The sequence below is a fragment of the Podarcis tiliguerta genome (genome assembly GCF_965153285.1).
Source record: "Podarcis tiliguerta genome assembly, chromosome: 12".
In the NCBI taxonomy this organism is placed as follows: domain Eukaryota; kingdom Metazoa; phylum Chordata; class Lepidosauria; order Squamata; family Lacertidae; genus Podarcis; species Podarcis tiliguerta.
The window spans coordinates 58518050-58529434 of record NC_139545.1 but is presented as its reverse complement, the minus strand read 5'-3'; the positions used below and the strand labels follow the sequence as shown (position 1 = coordinate 58529434).

Sequence of the window (11385 nt, the reverse complement as noted above, 5' to 3'; positions counted from 1 at the left end):
CTAACCCAGAAATGGTGCTTCAGGTTAAGAACATTTTTTCAGGATGAGAACAGAAATCGTGCTCCGGCGGTGCGGCAGCAGCGGGAGGTCCCATTAGCTAAAGTGGTGCTTCAGGTTAAGAACAGTTTCAGGTTAAGTACAGACCTCTGGAACGAATTAAGTACTTAACCCGAGGTACCACTGTATACATTTATTTTAGACCGCACAGATTCTCCCCAACCAGTGGCGTAGGAAGGGGGTGTGGTGGGTGCGGGCCGCCCCGGGTGTCACCACTATGTGTGTGTGACAAAATGGCAAAAATACGTGTTTTTATAATAAATTTTAAAAAATTAAAAAATTGGGCTCATGACACTTTTTTTTTGGAAAAAATAATATTATTTAAAACAAGTTTGATAACTTTGCCTGAAAATTAATTAACCTCAGCAAGTCAACACAATACGTATTGAAACTTTTTAGTTCAGTCAACAAATGCAACAAAACACGGCTGAACTTAGAATCATAAAGTTGGAAGAGACCCCAAGGGCCATCGAGTCCAACCCACTGCCAAGCAGGAAACACCACCAGAGCACTCCTGACATATGGTTGTCAAGCCTCTGCTTAAAGACCTCCAAAGAAGGAGACTCCACCACACTCCTTGGCAGCAAATTCCACTGTCAAACAGCTCTTACTGTCAGGAAGTTCTTCCTAATGTTTAGGTGGAATCTTCTTTCTTGTAGTTTGGATCCATTGCTCCGTGTCCGCTTCTCTGGAGCAGCAGAAAACAACCTTTCTCCCTCCTCTATGTGACATACCAAGCTGTTCAGCAACCGCTCTCTCAATCACCTTACCCAGGAACGGAAGATTCGAAACCAGGCGGTAATTGGATAGATCTAAAGGATCTAATGATGTTTTCTTTAAAAGCGGGCGCACCACTGCCTCCTTCCATTCCCCTGGGAATGTCCCGGTGCCAAGGGACAAATTGATGATATCCCCCAGGGGCCCCCGCACCTCGTCTGGGCACGCTCTAATCAGCCAGGACGGGCACGGGTCAAGAGAACAGGTGGTGGGCTTTCCAGCTCTACAAACCAATAGCTTTTTAAAAGGGATGTACCCAATGAAATTCCATGTCTTTGTAGGCTTGCCTGTGGAAAGGAAGTTTAAGCAACGTTTAAAAGAAGCCTGCCCAATGAAGGGGGGAGATTAGGTGGCCCTTGTGCAGGGCCGTCTTAAGCATATCCGGCGCCGTGGTGCAAAGATCCCTCCCCCCCTTCCCCAGAGTTGTCACCCCTTCCCAAGCCTCTGCAGGGATTGCTCTCCTCCCGAGGAGGCTTGGGAAGGAAGCTGCACGCCCACCAGCCCTATGGTTGAGGGGGCACAGCTGGCAGGCATGCAGGGAAAGGGGAGGCAAAGCCATGCAGCTCCCCCACTCGCTGAGGCGCCCCTGAAAGGCCAGCGCCCTGGCGCAACGCGCCACTAAGCCCAATGGGAAAGACGGCTCTGCACTTGTGAAAAGTCCCAGTTCCGGAGATGGGAGTCGGGCAGGCCAATCCGTCAAGTAAACTGATCCCAAGCTATGGAGGGCTTTGTATACTAATAGTCGCCCCTCTAACGTGGCTGAGTAACAAACCAGAAGTGCAGATTGAAATGCTCTTTGATGGTGTTGAGGGGAAGGATGTAGAGAAACAAACCTCTCCCTCTTCCTGGTACTGGAGGAATCTCTGTGAAAACAAGACCTATAACATTGGGTATGTTTTTGCTAGAATGAACTTAGTTGAACATTGAGGAAGTGAGCTTCCCCTGCCTCCGAAACCTCAAATCGGCCTGTTTCCTGTTTCGGTGAGAAAAAACACATAAAGCTGCAAGTAAGTTTCAAATGGAAGCAAGCGTGCAGAAAGAGATATCCGCTCTGCCTGCCCCTAACTTGCTTCACCTCAAAAACGAACAGGCGTGGACAATGAAGTCCCCTCTCCACAGAGTCCTGGTGTTGCATCTGATGGGAATCTTCACAGGAGACAATCAGGTATGAAAAGGCACCTTGGAGGGTGGAGGAGGGGGCAAAGATGGGCTTCAGTCCAGAATTTAATCTTAGATCTGGAGTTTGGGTTTCACTAGCCTCCTATTAACAGGACTGGAGGAAACAGTAGCTGTGGGAGGGAGATCAGATCTGGAAGATGAGAAGCCACCAGTGTTGTCTACAGGGTTTCAGGCAAGGGATTTTCCCAGCCCTTTCAGGAGATGCCCACCTGGGACCTTCTGCTCTAACACAGGGCTTTGGCCATTCCTCAGACTTGGTCCAGGCATTCTCCAAGGAGGTCAGTCACTGACTGCTAACCTCCAGGGTCGAGGGTGCTACACATTGGCAAGGGCTGGCTTCTGCAAGTATCTGATTGGTCAGTGGGCACTGTAGGTAACTGGATGCCAGACGAGATGGAGCCTGGGAAACATAAGAGCCTGCCTGTAGGATCAGGCCAGTGGGCCATCTAGTCCAGCATCCTGTCCTCACAGCCACCAACCAGATGGGAAGCCCACAAGCGGGGCATGAGTGCGAGAGCAACTGGTATTCCAGCAACTGGTATTCAGAAGCATTACTGCACACAGCTGGGGAGGCAGAGCAGAGCCGTCATGGAGAGCCTTCTCCACCCCCTAAAGATCCAGATCTTTACTGAAGAAGTTGTTCACAGCTCTGCCCCCAACCCCCAACAACTAGGGGCAGAGGGATCAATGCCTTTGCATGGAGCTGGAGAAGTCAGAAGGAAGGCTTGCTGAGAGCCCTAGAAGATACCAAGGGAAACATCGCTTCCTTGTTCTCAGTGCTAACTGGACACAATCCCACTTCCAGGAAGCCAGACCCTCTTCACTTTGGGCAAAGATATATTTTTGTTTTTTGCACATGTGCAGTTGGAAAAAGCCTCAGCACACACCCCAAACAAGGAAAGGGGGCAGTTTGTAAAGAGGTCACATTTCCTTTTTATTGTTTTCTTAGAGCAGGTAGTGATTTGGGGAACACCTTATTTATTCATAAAAAATTATGCACTGCTTGATTTGTGAAAACTAAACAAACCTCAATGTGCTTTACAAAAAAAATAGAACAAAAACAACAATTTATTATCTATACCCCGCCCATTTGGCTCTGGGTGGCTCCCAACAGAATATTAAAAACACAACAAAACATCAAACATGAAAAACGTTCCCTAAACAGGGCTGCCTTCAGATGTCTTCTAAAAGTCAGGTAGTTGTTTATTTCCTTGACATCTGATGGGAGGGCGTTCCACAGGGCGGGCGCCACCACCTAGAAGGCCCTCTGCCTGGTTTTCTTATTAATAAGAAAAATCAACAATGTAAAACTTTCAAAAAAATTAAAACAACAATAGAGTAGAAACATTGAAGGACACTCCTTTTTTGGAGGTTTCATAGCAGAGGTTGGATGGCCACTTGTCAGGGATGCTGCGTAACTTGACCTGTGATAGGAGCCTCTATCGCAAAGTCTCACCTTCCCAGCCTCTTTGCATGCTAAGCTGCTTACCCATCTTGTTCTTTTCTGCTTGAGGTCTCCCATAGCTCCAGCCCAAGACAAGACCGTTTTTCAGGCAACGAGTTAACGCTTGACATGGTCCTGGATTCCTTCGATGACCAATACGAGGGCTGTGAACAGACGATGGAGAAGGAGATTGCATGGCTAAACCAAACCGAGCTCCTCAAAAACAAAATTTATGCCAAAGCCTGGAAATTAGCAGCCAACTTGAGGGATGATAATAACTGGCCCAGAAACCTCAAGCCAGAGTACGCTGCAGCAATCATGGCTTATACCCTTGAAGAACCCAAGTTGTATCCTGATTTCAACGCAGCTGTAAGAAAAGCTGGGGAATCCAAGGAACATTACTGGAATAATTTCAACTTCAAGACCTTCCACTTTCTCCTGACCAGAGCCCTTCAGGACCTGAGGACCTCCAACACCCCCAGCCCCCCCCCCCCGCTACGAGGCGTTTCGAGGGGTCAGAAATCTCCACTTCAGCGCTACTGTTAAGGATACGGTCCGTTTCGGGCAATTCACGTCCTCATCACGGCAAGAGGGGATTGCCCATGGTTTCGCTGCAGATCCTGAATCGAGAGTTGGACAGCCTGTGGCCAAAACCATCTTTGAGATTTACACTTGTCATGGAGTTCTCATCAGAGAATTTTCTGACATGCCCTTTGAGGACGAGGTTCTGATCCCACCCTATGAGCAGTTCAGGGTTGTAAGTTCCAGAAAGGATGTGGATGGTACAACCCGCATACAGCTCCACTCTGCTGGGAAATTCAGCAAATACAACTGTGTATATGCAAGTGGTAAGAACCCAAGCAATTACTCCTGAGATCAGAGAATAGCAAAGTTTCCTTCCTTCCTTCCTTCCAAGAATGGAAGAGGGGTAACTGTCATTAGTCATAGAGTAGACCTATTGATATCAGTAGATGTCAACCCCTAATATAATGAAGTAAAAACAGCATCAAATAGAAGAGTTAAAATTATAGTTACAAAGCAGAGGCAAAGAAAGCTAACTTTTAACAGGAAAATTATATACAGTAGTTGTTAAAACAAATTCATTGAAAGATGAACCCTGTACACCCAATATTGGAATTGTAAAATAGCAGCTCATTTGTCTCCTTATTTATTCACTACAAGTTAACTTCCTACCCAGACGCACTTTTCTGAAATGGTTCATCCACTTTCTCCTTTAGCGTATTTCAACTTTGAATTTTATTTTGTATTTGGTAGTTACTCTCCTTTTTACTGCAAATTAATACGATATTAAAAATCAATAAAGGAGAGTGAAAAGGGCATTTGTTTGTCATCAACAGGAAAAGGGTTCCTGGATTTATTACTTCTCCCTAATATAGAATGAGATAGGCGTTGCAGGGTTGCCATATATCCTCCTTTTCCAGGACACATCCTCTTTTTCACGGGTAGAGTGTTAGAACTGGAAGTTGGCAAATGTGTCCTCTATTTTGCTCTAGAAAGGTTCTTTTTGGATGGCTAACGGTGCCCTATATCTGGGATGGGGAACCTCAGGCCCAGGAGCTGAAGAAAGATGCCTCAGGACTCTCCCTTGGCCACAGCCCTTTGCCTCCTGGGCTCCACTCCTCACTGGCTCAGCTCTGCAGCCTCCTCACATACTTTTCACGGTGTGGAATGTGCTCGTGGGGTGCAATAATGCCGAGAGATGGGGGTGGCGGTGGATAACCCCTTTTGGAGCATGAAGGATAATAATACATGAATGACTAATGTTGTGGTTCTTGTTTTCGGTGGGAACTATGAGGACGATGCTGTGGGCCAGGGGTCACCCAACGTTTTGGACCAGTGGGAACACTTCGAATTCTGAGAAGGTGCTGTGGGTGCTGGTCACCAGAGGCGCCAGCTTGTGAAAGTGACTGGAGGGGCCAACGTCATGTGTGCGACGGCACGACGTCAGGAGCAGCTGGGGGCAGAGCTGAATGCAGCAGCTGTGTGGCTTCAGTGGTCAGTGGCTCTGCCTCTCCTCCTCCAAGGGCCACCACTGACAAGAAGTGCTTTGAACCTCCTTCCTTTCCCAGCAGGAAGAGGAGGAGCCAGATGCCGGAGCTGGGCCACCCTTGGCTCCACTTTCCGCCTCCCTGCTTTTTGAACATTGGCAGGGCATCCATACCACCCAAAATATGGGGGAGGGGGACAAAAGGTCTCGGCCCCCAGGAGCTGGTGCCCCTGCCAGTCACAAAATGGCTGCCTCGGGGATATGGAGCAGCACAAAATCCTAGCCTATTAAAAGGTGGACACCAAATGTGGTTGGACACATACCACGTTGAGATCCAACACACTCCCTGCTGTTAAAGACAAAAAGAGGACAATGGGAGCTAATGTGCTCCCCAAATGTTTTCCATAAGCCAGAAAGATGATAATCTTGGGGACATACTGATCTCTGTCCTTGTTTGGATGATGATCATCTGGGCATTTTGTGCAACGTTCTGCATCTGAGGAAGCGGGAAAGAGCGGCTTCCGCATTACCGTATTTTTCGCCCCATAGGACGCACCGGCCCATAGGACGCACCATGTTTTTTGGGGGGGAAATAAAGAAAAAAAAAATTATTTCCCCCTCAGGCGCTTGTGGGGCCAGGAGCGGGGAGAAGCGCTCTTCTCCCCACCGCCAGCCTTCACGTCAGGTCCGGGGACAGGGGGAAAACGCGCCGCGCCTCCCCCCTGTCCCCGGAGCTTGCGGGGCAGGCAGCGGGGAGAAGCGCTCTTCTCCCCACCGCCAGCCTTCACGTCAGGTCCGGGGACAGGGGGAAGACGCGCCGCGCCTCCCAGCTGTCCCCGGAGCTTGCGGGCAGGCAGCGGGGAGAAGCGCTCTTCTCCCCACCGCCTGCATGCAGAACAGGTCCGGGGACAGCGGGAAGACGCGCCGCGCCTCCCCCCTGTCCCCGGAGCATGCGGGGCAGGCAGCGGGGAGAAGCGCTCTTCTCCCCACCGCCTGCATGCAGAACAGGTCCGGGGACAGCGGGAAGACGCGCCGCGCCTCCCCCCTGTCCCCGGAGCTTGCGGGGCAGGCAGCGGGGAGAAGCGCTCTTCTCCCCACCGCCAGCCTTCACGTCAGGTCCGGGGACAGGGGGAAGACGCGCCGCGCCTCCCAGCTGTCCCCGGAGCTTGCGGGCAGGCAGCGGGGAGAAGCGCTCTTCTCCCCACCGCCTGCATGCAGAACAGGTCCGGGGACAGCGGGAAGACGCGCCGCGCCTCCCCCCTGTCCCCGGAGCATGCGGGGCAGGCAGCGGGGAGAAGCGCTCTTCTCCCCACCGCCTGCATGCAGAACAGGTCCGGGGACAGCGGGAAGACGCGCCGCGCCTCCCAGCTGTCCCCGGAGCTTGCGGGCAGGCAGCGGGGAGAAGCGCTCTTCTCCCCGCCGCCAGCCTTCACGTCAGGTCCGGGGACAGGGGGAAGACGCGCCGCGCCTCCCCCCTGTCCCCGGAGCTTGCGGGGCAGGCAGCGGGGAGAAGCGTTCTTCTCCCCGCCGCCAGCCTTCACGTCAGGTCCGGGGACAGGGGGAAGACGCGCCGCGCCTGTCCCCAGAGCTTGCGGGGCAGGCAGCGGGGAGAAGCGCTCTTCTCCCCGCCGCCAGCCTTCACGTCAGGTCCGGGGACAGGGGGAAGACGCGCCGCGGCTCCTCGCTGTCCCCGGAGCTTGCGGGGCTGGCGGCGGGGAGAAGCACGCATCTCCCCGCCGTCAGCCTCTAAACCACATAGGGAGACAGCGGGATGGCGGCGTTCCGCCTCCCTGCTGTCCCCCGACCTTGTGGGGCTGGCGCTGCGGCTCTCCTGAAGCCTGGAGAGCGAGAGGGGTTGGTGCGCACCGACCCCTCTCGCTCTCCAGGCTTCAGCGAAAGCCTGCATTCGCCCCATAAGACGCACACACATTTCCCCTTCATTTTTGGAGGGGAAAAAGTGCGTCCTATAGGGCGAAAAATACGGTACTTACCTCCAGAACCACCTGTGCTCAATTACATTATGAGAATATATGCTGCTGTGGGGGAGGTGAGGAAATAAGAATGCGTCAATAGGTACAGAGAGGCAAAAAAATATTTAGTTCTTTTTTTAAAAAAAGTTTACCCTTGTTACTGACTTTCCCTCAAGGAGACAGAGGTGGTTCACAAGGTTTTTCTCATTTTGATCAGCAAAGCAACATTGTGCTCTAGGATTGAGAGGCAATGACCTCTGCAAATCAGCTGCGTTGAAGGATTCCTGCCTAATCCTGAAGAGATGCCCCTTTCCCTTTGCTAATGCAAACAGTTTCCTATTGCTTCCATACAATGCTCCTAGTAGTTGTATTGCAAACATTTCCATATAATGTATTGTTAGTGCTGTGCTTTTACTATGTTAAAAATTTGCCACTTTACACCATTTGCCAGTTATTCTTCATAATTTTCCAAATCACTGCCTTTTTCATGTGGCTTGGTGTAAAATAGCAAAAAGGAACGCCTTGTGAGCAGTGCAAGCTGAGTCCTCTCTCTGCTGACTTTGAACTCCAGAGATGGCTTCCTTGCGGTCATTTCTTTCAACTCACTTCCTGGAGGTTCCTCACTTCCTATTTATCTACTTGCATTTTGATGTGCTTTTGAGCTGCTAGGTTGGCAGGAGCAGGGACTGAGCAACGGGAGCTCACCCCGTCACAGGGATTCGAACTACCGACCTTCTGATCAGGGATTTGAACCACCAACCTTCGGATTGGCAAGTCCTAGGCTCTGTGGTTTAACCCACAGCGCCACTCGCGTCCCTTATTGCATTTGTATCCAAACCCTATTCTATTCTATCCATTACACAACAAAGACGGGGAGATTCAGGCTTCATTTCAGGAGCACACAGTCTTGACAGAATAAAACTGACTAAAAATGAATCACCCACCTCCCAAGTTTGTAAAATACTGTTAAGTTTTCATAGAATCATAGAATCATAGAGTTGGAAGAGACCACAAGGGCCATCGAGTCCAACTCCCTGCCAAGCAGGAAACACCATCAGAGCACTCCTGACATATGGTTGTCAAGCCTCTGCTTAAAGACCTCCAAAGAAGGAGACTTGACTGCTTCAAACGGGGGCTGTATAAAGCCTCCACTTGTTCTTCAGAAGGAAAAATGGGGGTCAAGGAGGGGTTTTATTGTTTTTAACCAAGGATGACCACTGGGTAGAAAACCGGTAGATAAACAGGTAGTTAAACAGCCATTTGAGTCCAGGTGGGGAAGCACCAAACACCTCAATATATCTTCACTTACAAATGAGGCCTGGTGGGTTGAAGGGGTGTGTGTGTGCACTGTGCTTTTACTATGTTAAAAAATTGCCACTTTTCACCATTTGCCAGTTATTCTTCATAATTTTCCAAATCACTGCCTTTTTCATGTGGCTTGGTATAAAATAGCAAAAAGGAACGCCTTGTGAGCAGTGCAAGCTGAGTCCTCTCTCTGCTGACTTTGAACTCCAGAGATGGCTTCCTTGCGGTCATTTCTTTCAACTCACTTCCTGGAATTGAGGTGAATAAAAATTGAGAAGCCAAGAAGGATCCAAATTCAACAATTTATTCTGAATTCTCACAAAAAAGTATGAGTGAATTTCCACCATGAATTTGGGACAATAAATTCCCCCAGGTATGCCCTCTCCCTTGCAGTTTCTCACCTTCCTGTGCCGAGAAGGTCCCTTCCGCACACAGAGAACAAGCAGAGCAGCAAACAGGCTTTGATCCACAAGGCTTAGCATTCATTTCATTGTTGTATTGCATTTATAGAGGTAAAGGGACCCTGACCATTATGCCCAGTCGTGGCCGACTCTGGGGTTGCGGCGCTCATCTCGCTTTATTGGCCGAGGGAGCCGGTGTACAGCTTCCGGGTCATGTGGCCAGCAGGACTAAGCCTCTTCTGGCGAATCAGAGCAGCGCATGGAAACGCCGTTTACCTTCCCGCCGGAGCAGTACCTATTTATCTACTTGCACTTTGACATGCTTTTGAACTGCTAGGTGGGCAGGAGCAGGGACTGAGCAACGGGAGCTCACCCCGTCGTGGGGATTTGAACCACCAACCTTCGGATTGGCAAGTCCTAGGCTCTGTGGTTTAATCCACAGCGCCACCCGCGTCCCTTATTGCATTTATATCCAAACCCTATTCTATTCTATCCATTACACAACAAAGACGGGGAGATTCAGGCTTCATTTCAGGAGCACACAGTCTTGACAGAATAAAACTGACTAAAAATGAATTACCCACCTCCCAAGTTTGTAAAATACTGTTAAGTTTTGCTGCAGTGGTTTTGACTGCTTCAAACCGGGGCTGTATACAGCGCCCACTTGTTCTTCAGAAGGAAAAATGGGGATCAAGGAGGCAGTTTTTTGTTTTTGTTTTTAACCAAGGATGACCACTGGGTAGAAAACCGGTAGCTAAACCGGTAGCTAAACAGCCATTTGAGTCCAGGTGGGGAAGCACCAAACACCTCAATATATCTTTACTTACAAATGAGGCCTGGTGGGTTGAAGGGTGTGTGTGAGAGAGAGAGAGAGAGAGAGTGAGTGAGTGAGTGAGAGAGAGAGAGAGAGATTAATTGTGCAAACAGAGTAATAATAAATAAAATCCCTGAACCTTGGAAATGGCCAGAGTCTCGTGCCATCCTCACTTCCCTCCTGCAGGTGGGATGAGTCAGAGCATCCTTTGGACCCCTGAACAGATTCATTTGCATTACTGTGTCACCACCTTCAAAAAACAACACAGAAGGAGGAATAAGAAAATATCTTACTAAGGGAGACCCAGGAAATGAGGAAACAGAAGAGGCAGGTAGGGAATCTTTTGTTGGGAGAGAGCTCTCGGCTACCTGCAGCCCCCGGATCTCCAAGCGTCCTCCAAGCATAGCTCTGGAAAAGGGATCCCCTCCTTCTCCAGGGCGCTCCAGCGACATAAACCAACTTGATTTATGCACACTAATCTTCTGGCATTGCACAGCAAGAAGAATGAACCATCCGTAGATCTAAACTCCCAAATATGGGAGCGGAGCAACCTCTATGGGTTTCCTCGGGAGCAGCGTCCCCGGAATCTTACCCCCGAAGTTTTGGAGCCCCCCCAAAAAATGAAGGAGAAAGTGAGCGACTCGCAGTTCCTTTCGGGGCCGCGGGAGGCAGACGCAAACGCGCGGCGCAACAGCGAGGGCACTTTCGGTTTCGTTTCCATTCACCCGGGCGGAGCTTTTGCGCACCAGCTGGGCGGACGAGGAGGGGCGGAGGGGAGCTCGGCAGCGGCTCTCCAGGCCCGACCATCCCCGCTTTGTCTCCCGGTCCTTGCGCATCACGCGGGGAGACTCGCGCAAGAGGACAGCGCGGACTGGGCGTGAGGATTGCTGCTGCCCTGGGCAGGCTTCGTGCTAGGAGGGAGCACCTCGGACGGATGGACTTGGCATCGCCCATGGGCCCCGATCCCCCTTCCCTCTAGCAAGCTGAACGGGGACAGCGCAAGGCGCTCCCCACGCCCGGTCTCCCCGGGTCTCACCTCTGGCCAAGGAATCAGGAAGGAGATGTGCGCCACGGCAGCGCGCTCGGCTGAGCTTCCAGGAACCCTCTGCTCTCCCCGCCCTCCTGAAGGGCGTCTTGGAACAAAAGGAGGCGCGATCGTGGGATGCTGAGCTCCGCATCCTTCCACCTTCAACGCTGAGAGATTCTGGCACAGTGCCGGATTTAGGAATAAGCTCAACAAGCCATAGCTCAGGGCCCCACTCTTAAAGGGAAATTAAAGGGAAAAAAACCCCTGGATGTACATTTCCAAAATATAAGATAAAAAACAAATCAAATAAAACCTACATGCAGCAACCGCGTTTTGTGTTGTGTAGGCTCCTATGATGTAAGTCTTGGCCCCCGCCTGCTAGCCTGCTCCCTCAAATATCCCT

The 11385-nt window shown here is 50.7% G+C and overlaps 1 protein-coding gene and 1 long non-coding RNA gene across 3 annotated transcripts in view; one reads left to right on the top strand and one right to left on the bottom strand.

Annotated features, from left to right (window-relative positions):
- LOC310660977 (uncharacterized protein) overlaps positions 1-11385 on the bottom strand; it is a 776342-nt gene that overhangs the window by 219367 nt on the left and 545590 nt on the right. The gene's annotated exons all lie outside the window — the stretch shown is intronic.
- The window catches only part of LOC310661158, a 142919-nt gene that overhangs the window by 95566 nt on the left and 35968 nt on the right, over positions 1-11385 (top strand). The gene's annotated exons all lie outside the window — the stretch shown is intronic.